Source organism: Amphiura filiformis, chromosome 7 (assembly GCF_039555335.1).
Source record: "Amphiura filiformis chromosome 7, Afil_fr2py, whole genome shotgun sequence".
NCBI lineage: Eukaryota > Metazoa > Echinodermata > Ophiuroidea > Amphilepidida > Amphiuridae > Amphiura > Amphiura filiformis.
Genome location: NC_092634.1, coordinates 14,261,942 through 14,277,386, shown reverse-complemented (window position 1 = coordinate 14,277,386; position 15,445 = coordinate 14,261,942). Strand labels below are relative to the sequence as shown.

Sequence of the window (15,445 nt, the reverse complement as noted above, 5' to 3'; positions counted from 1 at the left end):
TGCCTGCCGGAACTGGGCCTTGATGTTTTTTGTTGATGGTGGGGACAGCGGTCACACTAAGTTTCTTGCCCTGCGGAGCCCATTTATATTGGAACTCACTTGGAGTGTTTAGTTGTCTTATGGGAGTCACCGGCCTCGGACCTGCCGGCTCTGCGGCCTTGATGTTTTTGTTGATGTCGGGGACAGCGGTCACACTAAGTTTCTTGCCCTGCAGGGGCCCATTTATATTGGAACTCACTTGGAGTGTTTAGTTGTCGTATGTGAGTCTCCGGCCTCAGGCCTGCCGGCCCTGCGGCCTTGATGTTTGTTGTTAATGGTGGGGACAGCGGTCACACTAAGTTTCTTGCCCTGCGGGGCTCATTTTTGGAACTAACTTGGAGTGTTTAGCTGTCATATTAGAGTCTCCGGCCTCTAGCCTGTCGTCTCCGCGGGCTTGATGTTTTTTGTTGATGATGGGGGCAGCCGTCACACTAAGTTTCTTGCCCTGCGGGGCCCTTATTATATTGGAACTCACTTGGAGTGTTTAGTTGTCGTATGGGAGTCTCTAGCCTCAGGCCTGCCGGCCCTGCTGCCTTGATCTTTATTCTTGATGGTGGGTACAGCGGTCAGACTAGCTTTCTTGCCCTGCGGGGCCCTTTTATATTGGAACTCACTTGGAGTGTTTAGTTGTCGTATGGGAGTCACCGGCCCTGCGGCCTTGATGTTTTTTGCTGATGGTGGGGACAGTGGTCACACTAAATTTCTTGCCCTGCGGGGCCCTTTTATATTGGAACTCACTTGGAGTGTTCAGTTGTCGTATGGGAGTCTCCGGCCTCAGCCCTCCCGGCCCTGCGGCCTTAATATTTTTGTTGGAGGTGGGGACAGCGGTGACACTAGCTTTCTTGCCCTGTGGGGCCCTTTTATATTAGAACTCACTTGGAGTGTTTAGTTGTCGTATGGGAGTCACCGGCCTCGGGCCTGCCGGCCCTGCGGCCTTGATGTTTTTTGTTGATGTTGGAGACAGCGGTCACACTACGTTTCTTGCCCTGCAGGGCCCTTTTTATATTGGAACTCACTTGGAGTGTTTAGTTGTCGTATGAGCGTCCCCGGCTGTGGGCCTGCCGGTCCTGAGACCGTGATGTTTTTTGATGATGTTGGGGACAACGGTCACACTAAATTTCTTCCATTGCGGGGCCTATTTATATTGGAACTCACTTGGAGTGTTAAGTTGTCGTATGGGAGTCTGCGGCCTCGGGCCTGCTGGCCCTGCGGCCTTGATGTTTTTTGTTGTTGGTTGGGACAGTGATCACACTAGCTTTGTTGCCCTGCGGGGCCCTTTTATATTGGAACTCACTTGGAGTGTTTAGTTGTCGTATGGGAGTCACCGGCCTAGGGCCTGCCGGCCCTGCGGCCTTGATGTTTTTTGTTGATGGTAGGGACAGCGGTGACACTAGCTTTCTTGCCCATGCTGGGCCCTTTTATATTGGAACTCACTTGGAGTGTTTAGTTGTCGTATGGGAGTCACCGGCCTCGGGCCTGCCGGCCCTGCGCCCTTGATGTTTGTTGTTAATGGTGGGGACAGCGGTCACACTAAGTTTCTTGCCCTGCGGGGCTCATTTTTGGAACTAACTTGGAGTGTTTAGCTGTCATATTAGAGTCTCCGGCCTCTAGCCTGTCGTCTCCGCGGGCTTGATGTTTTTTGTTGATGATGGGGGCAGCCGTCACACTAAGTTTCTTGCCCTGCAGGGCCCTTATTATATTGGAACTCACTTGGAGTGTTTAGTTGTCGTATGGGAGTCTCTAGCCTCAGGCCTGCCGGCCCTGCTGCCTTGATCTTTATTCTTGATGGTAGGTACAGCGGTCAGACTAGCTTTCTTGCCCTGCAGGTACTTTTATATTGGAACTCACTTGGAGTGTTTAGTTGTCGTATGGAGTCTCCGGCCTCAGGCCTGCCGGCCCTGCGGCCTTGATGTTTTTTGTTGTTGGTGGGGACAGAGGTCACACTAGCTTTCTTGACCTGCGGGGCCCCGTTATATTGAAACTCACTTGGGGTGTTTACTTGTCGTATGGGAGTCTCCGGCCTTGGGCCTGCCGGTTCTGCGTCCTTGATGTTTTTGTTAATGATGGGGACAGCGGTCACACTAACTTTCTTGCCCTGCGGGGCCCATTTATATTGGAACTAACTTGGAGTGTTTAGTTGTCATATTGGAGTCTCCGGCCTCTCCGGACTCTGGTGGGGACAGCGATCACACTAAGTTTCTTGCCCTGCGGGGCCCTTTTATATTGCAACTCACTTGGAGTCTTTAGTTGTCGTATGGGAGTCTCCGGCCTCAGGCCTGTCGGCCCTGTGGCCTTGATCTTACACTAATTATCGCTAATAGCGCTAATATCGTTATTAGCACATCTTATGCTAATAGCGCTATTAGCACACCTTACGCTATTAGCGCTATTAGCACACCTTACGCTATTAGCGCTAATAGGGCACATTAAGCTAATGATTGCTATTAGCACTATTAATAGCGCTAATAGCGCCTACCATCCTAACAAAATTAAAAAGACCGTTATTAGCACACCTTACGCTATTAGCGCTAATGAGTGCTATTAGAGAAAAACAATTTTGCAAATGATACGTTAATAGCGCTAATACCGTTATTAGCACACCTTACGCTATTAGTGCTATTAGCATACCTTACGCTATTAGCGCTAATAGCGCAACTCACGCTAATGAGTGCTATTAGCGCTATTAACGCTAATAGCGCTAATAGCGCCTACCATCTTGAGAAAGTAAGCGATTTTACAATGATATGTTATTAGCGCTAATACCGTTACAAACCTTACGCTATTAGTGCTAATAGCGCTATTAGCATACCTTACGCTATTAGCGCTAATAGCGCACCTCACGCTAATAGCGCTAATAGCGCATACCATCCTGAGAGAGTAAACAATTTTGCAAATGAAACGTTAATAGCGCTAATACCGTTATTAGCACACCTTACGCTATTAGTGCTAATAGCGCTATTAGCATACCTTACGCTATAAGCGCTAATAGCGCTAATAGCGCCTACCATCCTGAGAAAGTAAGCGATTTTGCAAATGATATATTAATAGCGTTAATACCGTTATTAGCAAACATTACGCTATTAGTGCTAATAGCGCTATTAGAATATCTTACGCTATTAGCGCTAATAGCGCACCTCACGCTAATGAGTGCTATTAGCGCTAATAGCGCCTACCCTCCTGAGAAAAACAATTTTGCAAATGATACGTTAATAGCACTAATACCGTTATTAGCACACCTTACGCTATTAGTGCTAATAGCGCTATTAGCATACCTTGCGCTATTAGCGCTAATAGCGCACATCACGTTAATGAGTGCTATTAGCGCTATTAGCGCTAATAGCGCTAATAGCGCATACCATCCTGAGAAAGTAAACAATTTTGCAAATGATACGTTAATAGCGCTAATACCGTTATTAGCACACCTTACGCTATTAGTGCTAATAGCGCTATTAGCATACCTTACGCTATTAGCGCTAAAAGCGCACCTCGCGCTAATGAGTGCTATTAGCGCTAATAGCGCCTACCATCCTGAGAAAGTAAGCGATTTTGCAAATGATAGGTCAATAGCGCTAATACCGTTATTAGCCCATCTTACGCTATTAGTGCTAATAGAGCTATTAGCACACCTTACGCTATTAGCGCTAATAGCGCACCTCACGCTAATGAGTGCTACTAGCGCTAGTATCGCTAATAGCGCATACCATCCTGAGAAAGTAAACAATTTTGAAAATGATTCATTAATAGCGCTAATACCGTTATTAGCACACCCTACGCTATTATCGCTAATAGCACCTACCATCATGAGAAAATTAACACTTTTGCAAATAATACGCTAATAATACGCTAATATGCGCTAATAGCGCTAATAGCAATAATAGCGGGGAAATAGCGCTTACGCGCTAATTCTGCTAAGAGCCAATCCCGCACCATGTACAAAATAACGTAAGAGTCCTAATGTACATAATTTAATAAATTAATTTGATATAAATCTGTTTGACCGTGCTAAATTTGGCTTAAATTTACCAATATATGCTTTAATACGAACATGTAGGCGAATACAGACAAGATTAAAAAAACACAAAGAAAAAAAAATAATAACAATTTATTTAAAAAATCTTTAAAATTTTAAACAACAACCAAAAAATGACTCTCCCAGACGGGGAATTGAACCCCGGTCTCCCGCGTGACAGGCGGGGATACTCACCACTATACTATCTAGGATTTGTCGGAGGCACAGGCGAAATTTTAACGTATAGAAATTTCAATGTAGACCTATGCACATTTTCACATGGTAAAAGCTCCGAAAATAAATAAGAGAGATTAATTCTTTGCCTTTTTTTTAATGAAATTGCCTAGAATTATTATATTTAATTATGGTATAGGGCCCTACCTACCAGAAAAACAAAATAAAACAGGCCTGCTCCGTTTTGGAATAAGCTGAGTAATGATGTAAGAAGTTCAACAAATGTGCAGACTTTCAAGCTAAGATTCAAGTCTTAAAATTTGAGCATGTACTTGTTAATGATGTGTTTTTATATTACTTTGAAAATTGTATACATTTCTGTATTTTAATTTTGTATCTAATAGTTGTATATTTTATATAAATTGCATGTTGATAATGATGTATTGCAGGGCCCCATGCTCAAGAGGAAGGTGCGGGATTGGCTCTTAGCAGAATTAGCGCTATTTTGCTAAAACTGCTATTAGCACAAAATTAGTGTATAGAGTCTATGAGAAATTAGCAACGCTATCCACAAAAGTGTTAATTCTGCTAAGAGCCACTCAAGAATAATCTAAAAAGATTCTAAGTCTAAGGAAAGCGTGCTATTAGCGCTAATAGCGCTAATAGCAAATAATAGCACGTCCTATGTAATTTGTGCTAAATCTAAAAGATTCTAATTCTAGGAAAGCGTGCTATTAGCGCTAATAGCGCTATTAGCGCTAATAGCAATTAATAGCACGTCATATGCAATTGTGCTAAATCTAAAAGATTCTAAGTCTAAGGAAAGCGTGCTATTAGCGCTAATAGCGCTATTAGCGCTAATAGCAAATAATAGCACGTCCTATGCAATTTGTGCTCAATCTAAAAAGATTTTAAGTCCAGGGAAAGCGTGCTATTAGCGCTAATAGCAGTTAATAGCACGTCATATGCAATTGTGCTAAATCTAAAAAGATTCTAAGTCTAAGGAATGCGTGCTATTAGCGCTAATAGCGCTATTAGCGCTAATAGCAAATAATAGCTTGCCCTATGCAATTTGTGCTAAATCTAAAAAGATTCTAAGTCTAGGGAAAGCGTGCTATTAGCGCTAATAGCGCTATTAGCGCTAATAGCAGTTAATAGCACGTCATATGCAATTGTGCTAAATCTAAAAATATTCTAAGTCTAAGGAATGCGTGCTATTACCGCTAATAGCGCTATTAGCGCTAATAGCAAATAATAGCACGTCCTATGCAATTTGTGCTAAATCTAACAGAATTCTAAGTCTAGGGAAAGCGTGCTATTAGCGCTATTAGCGCTAATAGCAAATAATAGCACGTCCTATGTAATTTGTGCTAAATCTAAAAAGATTCTAAGTCTAGGGCGTGCTATTAGCGCTAATAGCGCTATTAGCGCTAATAGCAGTTAATAGCACGTCATATGCAATTGTGCTAAATCTAAAAGATTCTAAGTCTAAGGAATGCGTGCTATTAGCGCTAATAGCGCTATTAGCGCTAATAGCAAATAATAGCACGTCCTATGCAATTTGTGCTTAATCTAACAGAATTCTAAGTCTAGGGAAAGCGTGCTATTAGCGCTAATAGCGCTATTAGCGCTAATAGCAATGATAGCACGTCCTATGCAATTAGCACTAATAGCGTATTATTAGCGTCATATGCAATTGTGCTAAATTTGAAAATATTCTAACTCTAGGAAAAGCGTGCTATTAGCGCTATTAGCGCTAATAGCGATTAATAGCAAGTCATATGCAATTGTGCTAAATGTGAAAATATTATAACACTAGGGAATGCGCGCTATTAGCTCTAATAGCAATTAATAGCACGTCATATGCAATTGTGCTAAATCTAAAAAGATTCTAAGTCTAAGGAAAGCGTGCTATTAGCGCTAATAGCGCTATTAGCGCTAATAGCAAATAATAGCACATCCTATGCAATTTGTGCTAAATCTAAAAAGATTCTAAGTCTAGGGAAAGCGTGCTATTAGCGCTAATAGAATCTAAAAAGATTCTAAGTCTAAGGAAAGCGTGCTATTAGCGCTAATAGAATCTAAAAAGATTCTAAGTCTAAGGAAAGCGTGCTATTAGCGCTAATAGCGCTATTAGCGCTAATAGCAAATAATAGCACGCCCTATGCAATTTGTGCTAAATCTAAAAAGATTCTAAGTCTAGGGAAAGCGTGCTATTAGCGCTAATAGCGCTATTAGCGCTAATAACACGTCATATGCAATTGTGCTAAATCTAAAAATATTCTAAGTCTAAGGAATGCGTGCTATTAGCGCTAATAGCGCTATTAGCGCTAATAGCAAATAATAGCACGTCCTATGCAATTTGTGCTAAATCTAACAGAATTCTAAGTCTAGGGAAAGCGTGCTATTAGCGCTATTAGCGCTAATAGCAAATAATAGCACGTCCTATGTAATTTGTGCTAAATCTAAAAGATTCTAATTCTAGGAAAGCGTGCTATTAGCGCTAATAGCGCTATTAGCGCTAATAGCAATTAATAGCACGTCATATGCAATTGTGCTAAATCTAAAAGATTCTAAGTCTAAGGAAAGCGTGCTATTAGCGCTAATAGCGCTATTAGCGCTAATAGCAAATAATAGCACGTCCTATGCAATTTGTGCTCAATCTAAAAAGATTTTAAGTCTAGGGAAAGCGTGCTATTAGCGCTAATAGCAGTTAATAGCACGTCATATGCAATTGTGCTAAATCTAAAAAGATTCTAAGTCTAAGGAATGCGTGCTATTAGCGCTAATAGCGCTATTAGCGCTAATAGCAAATAATAGCTTGCCCTATGCAATTTGTGCTAAATCTAAAAAGATTCTAAGTCTAGGGAAAGCGTGCTATTAGCGCTATTAGCGCTAATAGCAGTTAATAGCACGTCATATGCAATTGTGCTAAATCTAAATATATTCTAAGTCTAAGGAATGCGTGCTATTACCGCTAATAGCGCTATTAGCGCTAATAGCAAATAATAGCACGTCCTATGCAATTTGTGCTAAATCTAACAGAATTCTAAGTCTAGGGAAAGCGTGCTATTAGCGCTATTAGCGCTAATAGCAAATAATAGCACGTCCTATGTAATTTGTGCTAAATCTAAAAAGATTCTAATTCTAGGGAAAGCGTGCTATTAGCGCTAATAGCGCTATTAACGCTAATAGCAGTTAATAGCACGTCATATGCAATTGTGCTAAATCTAAAAAGATTCTAAGTCTAAGGAATGCGTGCTATTAGCGCTAATAGCGCTATTAGCGCTAATAGCAAATAATAGCACGTCCTATGCAATTTGTGCTTAATCTAACAGAATTCTAAGTCTAGGGAAAGCGTGCTATTAGCGCTAATAGCGCTATTAGCGCTAATAGCAATGATAGCACGTCCTATGCAATTTGTGCTAAATCTAACATTATTCTCAGTCTAGGAAAGCGTGCTATTAGCGCTAATAGCGCTATTAGCGCTAATAGCAAATAATAGCACGTCCTATGTAATTTGTGCTAAATCTAAAAAGATTCTAAGTCTAGGGAAAGCGTGCTATTAGCGCTAATAGCGATATTAGCGGTAATAGCAATTAATAGCACGTCATATGCAATTTGTGCTAAATCTAAAAAGATTCTAAGTCTAGGGAAAGCGTGCTATTAGCGCTAATAGCGCTATTAGCGCTAATAGCAATCAATAGCACGTCATATGCAATTGTGCTAAATCTAACAGAATTCTAAGTCTAGAGAAAGTGTGCTATTAGCGCTAATAGCGCTATTAGCGCTAATAGCAAATAATAGCACGTCCTATGCAATTTGTGCTAAATCTAAAAAGATTCTAAGTCTAGGGAAAGCGTGCTATTAGCGCTAATAGCGCTATTAGCGCTAATAGCAGTTAATAGCACGTCATATGCAATTGTGCTAAATCTAAAAAGATTCTAAGTCTAAGGAATGCGTGCTATTAGCGCTATTAGCGCTAATAGCAAATAATAGCACGTCCTATGCAATTTGTGCTAAATCTAACAGAGTTCTAAGTCTAGGGAAAGCGTGCTATTAGCGCTAATAGCGCTATTAGCGCTAATAGCAATTAATAGCACGTCATATGCAATTTGTGCTAAATCTAAAAAGATTCTAAGTCTAGGGAAAGCGTGCTATTAGCGCTAATAGCGCTATTAGCGCTAATAGCAATTAATAGCACGTCATATGCAATTTGTGCTAAATCTAAAAAGATTCTAAGTCTAGGGAAAGCGTGCTATTAGCGCTAATAGCGCTATTAGCGCTACTAGCAAATAATAGCACGTCCTATGCAATTTGTGCTAAATCTAACAGAATTCTAAGTCTAGGGAAAGCGTGCTATTAGCGCTAATAGCGCTATTAGCGCTAATAGCAAATAATAGCACGTCCTATGTAATTTGTGCTAAATCTAAAAAGATTCTAAGTCTAGGGAAAGCGTGCTATTAGCGCTAATAGCGCTATTAGCGCTAATAGCAATTAATAGCACGTCATATGCAATTTGTGCTAAATCTAAAAGATTCTAAGTCTAGGAAAGCGTGCTATTAGCGCTATTAGCGCTAATAGCAATCAATAACACGTCATATGCAATTGTGCTAAATCTAACAGAATTCTAAGTCTAGAGAAAGTGTGCTATTAGCGCTAATAGCGCTATTAGCGCTAATAGCAAATAATAGCACGTCCTATGCAGTTTGTGCTAAATCTAAAAAGATTCTAAGTCTAGGGAAAGTGTGCTATTAGCGCTAATAGTGCTATTAGCGCTAATAGCAAATAATAGCACGTCCTATGCAATTTGTGCTAAATCTAAAAATATTCTAAGTCTAGGGAAAGCGTGCTATTAGCGCTAATAGCGCTATTAGCGCTAATAGCAATTAATAGCACGTCATATGCAATTTGTGCTAAATCTAAAAAGATTCTAAGTCTAAGCAAACCGTGCTATTAGCGCTAATAGCGCTATTAGCGCTAATAGCAATTAATAGCACGTCATATGCAATTTTGCTAAATCTAAAAGATTCCAAGTCTAAGGAAAGCGTGCTATTAGCGCTAATAGCGCTATTAGCGCTAATAGCAATTAATAGCACGTCCTATGTTTTTTGTTGATGTTGGGGACAGCGGTCACACTAAGTTTCTTGCCCTGCGGGCCCATTTATATTGGAACTCACTTGGAGTGTTTAGTTGTCGTATGTGAGTCTCCGGCCTCAGGCCTGCCGGCCCTGCGGTCTTGATATTTTTGTTGATGGTGGGGACAGCGGTCACACTAGCTTTCTTGCCCTGCAGGGCCCTTTTATATTGGAACTCACTTGGAGTGTTTAGTTGTCGTATGGGAGTCACCGGCCCTGCGGCCTTGATGTTTTTTGCTGATGGTGGGGACAGTGGTCACACTAAATTTCTTGCCATGCAGGGCCCTTTTATATAGGAACTCACTTGGAGTGTTTAGTTGTCGTATGGGAGTCTCCGGCCTCAGCCCTCCCGGCCCTGCGGCCTTAATATTTTTGTTGAAGGTGGGGACAGCGGTGACACTAGCTTTCTTGCCCTGCAGGGGCCCTTTTATATTAGAACTCACTTGGAGTGTTTAGTTGTCGTATGGGAGTCACCGGTCTCAGGCCTGCCGGCCCTGCGGCCTTGATGTTTTTGTTGATGTTGGAGACAGCGGTCACACTACGTTTCTTGCCCTGCAGGGGCCCTTTTATATTGGAACTCACTTGGAGTGTTTAGTTGTCGTATGGGAGTCACCGGCCTCAGGCCTGCCGGCCCTGCGGCCTTGATGTTTTTGTTGATGTTGGGGACAGCGGTCACACTCAATTTCTTCCCATGCAGGGCCCTTTTAAATTGGAACTCACTTGGATTGTTTAGTTGTCGTAGAGTCACCGGCCTCAGGCCTGCCGGCCCTGCGGCCTTGATGTTTTGTTGATGTTGGGGACAGCAGTCACACTAAGTTTCTTGCCTTGCTGAGCCTATTTATATTGGAACTCACTTGGAGTGTTAAGTTGTCGTATGGGGAGTCTGCGGCCTCAGGCCTGCTGGCCCTGCGGCCTTGATGTTTTTGTTGATGGTGGGGACAGCGATCACACTAGCTTTCTTGCCCTGCGGGGCCCTTTTATATTGGAACTCACTTGGAGTGTTTAGTTGTCGTATGGGAGTCACCGGCCTCGGGCCTGCCGGCCCTGCGGCCTTGATGTCTTTTGCTGATGGTGGGGACAGTGGTCACACTAAATTTCTTGCCCTGCGGGGCCCTTTTATATTGGAACTCACGTGGAGTGTTTAGTTGTCGTATGGGGAGTCTCTGGCCTCAGCCCTCCCGGCCCTGCGGCCTTAATATTTTTGTTGATGGTGGGGACAGCGGTGACACTAGCTTTCTTACCCTGCGGGGCCCTTTTATATAGGAACTCACTTGGAGTGTTTAGTTGTCGTATGGGAGTCACCGGCCTCGGGCCTGCCGGCCCTGCGGCCTTGATGTTTTTTGTTGATGTTTGAGACAGCGGTCACATTACGTTTCGTGCCCTGCGTGGCCCTTTTATATTGGAACCCACTTGGAGTGTTTAGTTGCCGTATGGGCGTCACCGGCCTCGGGCCTGCCGGCCCTGCGGCCTTGATGTTTTTTGATGATGTTGGGGACAACGGTCACACTAAATTTCTTGCCTTGCGGGGCCTATTTATATTGGAACTCACTTGGAGTGTTAAGGTGTCGTATGGGAGTCTGCGGCCTCGGGCCTGCTGGCCCTGCGGCCTTGATGTTTTTGTTGGTGGTGGGGACAGGGGGCTCACTAGCTTTCTTGCCCTGGGGGGCCCTTTAATATTGGAACTCACTTGGAGTGTTTAGTTGTCGTATGGAGTCACCGGCCTCAGGCCTGCCGGCCCTGCGGCCTTGATGTCTTTGCTGATGGTGGGGACAGTGGTCACACTAAATTTCTTGCCCTGAGGGGCACTTTTATATTGGAACTCACTTGGAGTGTTTAGTTGTCGTATGGGAGTCTCTGGCCTCAGCCCTCCCGGCCCTGCGGCCTTAATATTTTTGTTGATGGTGGGGACAGCGGTGACACTAGCTTTCTTACCCTGCGGGGCCCTTTTATATAGGAACTCACTTGGAGTGTTTAGTTGTCGTATGGGAGTCACCGGCCTCGGGCCTGCCGGCCCTGCGGCCTTGATGTTTTTTGTTGATGTTTGAGACAGCGGTCACATTACGTTTCGTGCCCTGCGTGGCCCTTTTATATTGGAACCCACTTGGAGTGTTTAGTTGCCGTATGGAGTCACCGGCCTCAGGCCTGCCGGCCCTGCGGCCTTGATGTTTTTTGATGATGTTGGGGACAACGGTCACACTAAATTTCTTGCATTGCGGGGCCTATTTATATTGGAACTCACTTGGAGTGTTAAGGTGTCGTATGGGAGTCTGCGGCCTCGGGCCTGCTGGCCCTGCGGCCTTGATGTTTTTGTTGTTGGTGGGGACAGTGATCACACTAGCTTTGTTGCCCTGCGGGGCCCTTTTATCTCGGCGCTCGCTTGGTGTGTTGTGTTGTCGGAGGGGTGGTACCGGCCTCGGGCCTGCCGGCCCTGCGGCCTTGATGTTTTTTGTTGATGGTAGGGACAGCGGTGACACTAGCTTTCTTTCCCATGCTGGGCCCTTTTATATTGGAACTCACTTGGAGTGTTTAGTTGTCGTATGGGAGTCACTGGCCTCGGGCCTGCCGGCCCTGCGGCCTTGATGTTTGTTGTTGATGGTGAGGACAGCGGTCACACTAGCTTTCTTGCCCTGCGGGGCCCTTTTATATTGGAACTCACTTGGAGTGTTTAGTTGTCGTATGGGATTGTACGGCCTCGGGCCTGCCGACCCTGCGGCCTTGATGTTTTTGTTGATGATGGGGACAGCGGTCACACTAAGTTTCTTGCCCTGCAGGGCCCTTATTATATTGGAACTCACTTGGAGTGTTTAGTTGTCGTATGGGAGTCTCCGGCCTCAGGCCTGCCGGCCCTGCTGCCTTGATCTTTATTCTTGATGGTGGGTACAGCGGTCAGACTAGCTTTCTTGCCCTGCAGGGGCCCTTTATATTTGAACTCACTTGGAGTGTTTACTTGTCGTATGGGAGTCTCCGGCCTTGGGCCTGCCGGTTCTGCGTCCTTGATGTTTTTGTTAATGATGGGGACAGCGGTCACACTAACTTTCTTGCCCTGCGGGGCCCATTTATTTTGGAACTAACTTGGAGTGTTTAGATGTCATATTGGAGTCTCCGGCCTCTCCGGACTCTGGTGGGGACAGCAATCACACTAAGTTTCTTGCCCTGCGACGCCCTTTTATATTGCAACTCACTTGGAGTGTTTAGTTGTCGTATGGGCGTCTCCGGCCTCAGGCCTGCCGGCCCTGTGGCATTGATCTTACACTAATTATCGCTAATAGCGCTAATATCGTTATTAGCACATCTTATGCTATTAGCGCTAATAGCGCTATTAGCACACCTTACGCTATTAGCGCTAATAGGGCACATTAAGCTAATGATTGCTATTAGCACTATTAATAGCGCTAATAGCGCCTACCATCCTGACAAAATTAAAAAGACCGTTATTAGCACACCTTACGCTATTAGCGCTAATAGCGCCTACCAACTCACGCTAATGAGTGCTATTAGCGCTATTAACGCTAATAGCGCCTACCATCTTGAGAAAGTAAGCGATTTTGCAAATGATATGTTAATAGCGCTAATACCGTTATTAGCAAACCTTACGCTATTAGTGCTAATAGCGCTATTAGCATACATTACGCTATTAGCGCTAATAGCGCACCTCACGCTAATGCGTGCTATTAGCGCTATTAGCGCTAATATCGCCTACCATCCTGAGAAAGTAAGCGATTTTGCAAATGATACGTTAATAGCGCTAATACCGTTATTAGCACACCTTACGCTATTAGTGCTAATAGCGCTATTAGCATACCTTACGCTATTAGCGCTAATAGCGCACCTCACACTAATGCGTGCTATTAGCGCTATTAGCGCTAATAGCGCATACCATCCTGAGAGAGTAAACAATTTGCAAATGAAACGTTAATAGCGCTAGTACCGTTATTAGCACACCTTACGCTATTAGTGCTAATATCGCTATTAGCATACGTTACGCTATAAGCGCTAATAGCGCTAATAGCGCCTACCATCCTGAGAAAGTAAGCGATTTTGCAAATGATATGTTAATAGCGCTAATACCGTTATTAGCAAACATTACGCTATTAGTGCTAATAGCGCTATTAGCATATCTTACGCTATTAGCACTAATAGCGCACCTCGCGCTAATGAGTGCTATTGGCGCTAATAGCGCCTACCCTCCTGAGAAAAACAATTTTGCAAATGATACGTTAATAGCACTAATACCGTTATTAGCACACCTTACGCTATTAGTGCTAATAGCGCTATTAGCATACCTTACGCTATTAGCGCTAATAGCGCACATCACGCTAATGAGTGCTATTAGCGCTAATAGCGCATACCATTCTGAGAAAGTAAACAATTTTGCAAATGATACGTTAATAGCGCTAATACCGTTATTAGCACACCTTACGCTATTAGTGCTAATAGCGCTATTAGCATACCTTACGCTATTAGCGCTAATAGCGCACCTCGCGCTAATGAGTGCTATTAGCGCTAATAGCCCCTACCATCCTGAGAAAGTAAGCGATTTTGCAAATGATACGTTAATAGCGCTAATACCATTATTAGCCCATCTTACGCTATTAGTGCTAATAGCGCTATTAGCACACCTTACGCTATTAGCACTAATAGCGCACCTCACGCTAATGAGTGCTATTAGAGCTAGTATCGCTAATAGCGCATACCATCCTGAGAAAGTAAAAATTTTGAAAATGATTCATTAATAGCGCTAATACCGTTATTAGCACACCCTACGCTATTATCGCTAATAGCACCTACCATCCTGAGAAAATTAACACTTTTGCAAATAATACGCTAATAATACGCTAATATGCGCTAATAGCGCTAATAGCAATAATAGCGGGGAAATAGCGCTTACGCGCTAATTCTGCTAAGAGCCAATCCCGCACCATGTACCGATTTGAGCAGGTCAGATCTATGAAGAAAAATAAAATTGGGTATACAACCGGGTATACACCTTATTGTGCTTGCTAATTTAAGACTTTTTTCAAACAAAATTAAGGATCGAATGCATTTTAGTGTCCAAAAAGGCAAAATTATCGTCAAAGATCTGCCAAGTTCTGCACGGTTGCGAAAGCTGCAATGGGAGCTGATGATCATGGAAGATCGATACACAACAACTGTTTTTATGTGTATTATTTCAATCGGAATCATAGGTCCCCTCAGTGGACTAGTGGTTTGCGTCAGGCGCTGTCAATCCGATGACATTGGTTCAATTCCTGGTAGCAGCATTTTTATTTATTTATTTATTGATAAAGGTGCGATGATGGTTATTTAGCGCGTTAGCGCTGCTCACTAGCAAAATTGCAAATTGCGCGGTATTTGCAATTTTCCACGCTAATAGTTTTTTCCACGCTAATATCGCCGATAGCGTGATAATAACAAACCTTTGCTATTTCGTGCTAATTGTGGTGAACCAGTTGCGCGCTATTACCAAAACTGCTAAAATGTTCTCGGCATGGTAAGCGATATTAGCGCTAATAGTAGGCATGTCCACTAAAAATTGAAGTACTTTTAAATTGATTCAGACCTAACTTATTGGCTGGGAATTGATGAAAGAAACATTTTGGCGTTTAAATAATCTTAATCGGACGTTTCATTCCAGAGATATGGCCTTTTGAGTGTTACGGTTTTATATAGGGCTGCTAGAACATTTTAAAAGTTAAAGTCCAAAAGGATTACTAACAGAAAGTGCAATTTTAAGGTACTTTTTCTTAATGTATTTATTAACTAGCGTTATCTGGAACATTATATTTGCTTATAACAACATGAAAATAAGATCATCCTGAAAATTTAATCGATTTTGTTGACATACAACAAAAATATAAGACCTCAAAACCCATGGTTTGTTTGGTGAAACCGCAAGCATGATCATAGATGGCCGCCATGGAAAATATCTCCATAGAGGAGATGAACAATAAGTGCATTATTTCAAATGAATGGCGGTAGTCTTAAACATTGTTCAATCTTTTACGGTCAGCACATTTTATCTTCAAAAATTATTATATTTCATCATGGCATAAGTTTGGTAACATTAATCACTGCCAATTTTGAG

At 43.0% G+C, this 15,445-nt stretch overlaps 1 non-coding gene across 1 annotated transcript; it reads right to left on the bottom strand.

The window, feature by feature from the left end:
• Window positions 1–4,188: 4,188 nt before the first annotated feature.
• Trnad-guc (transfer RNA aspartic acid (anticodon GUC)) lies at window positions 4,189–4,260 on the bottom strand. Its single transcript has one exon. It is a non-coding gene; the product is annotated as a tRNA-Asp (tRNA).
• Window positions 4,261–15,445: the final 11,185 nt, after the last annotated feature.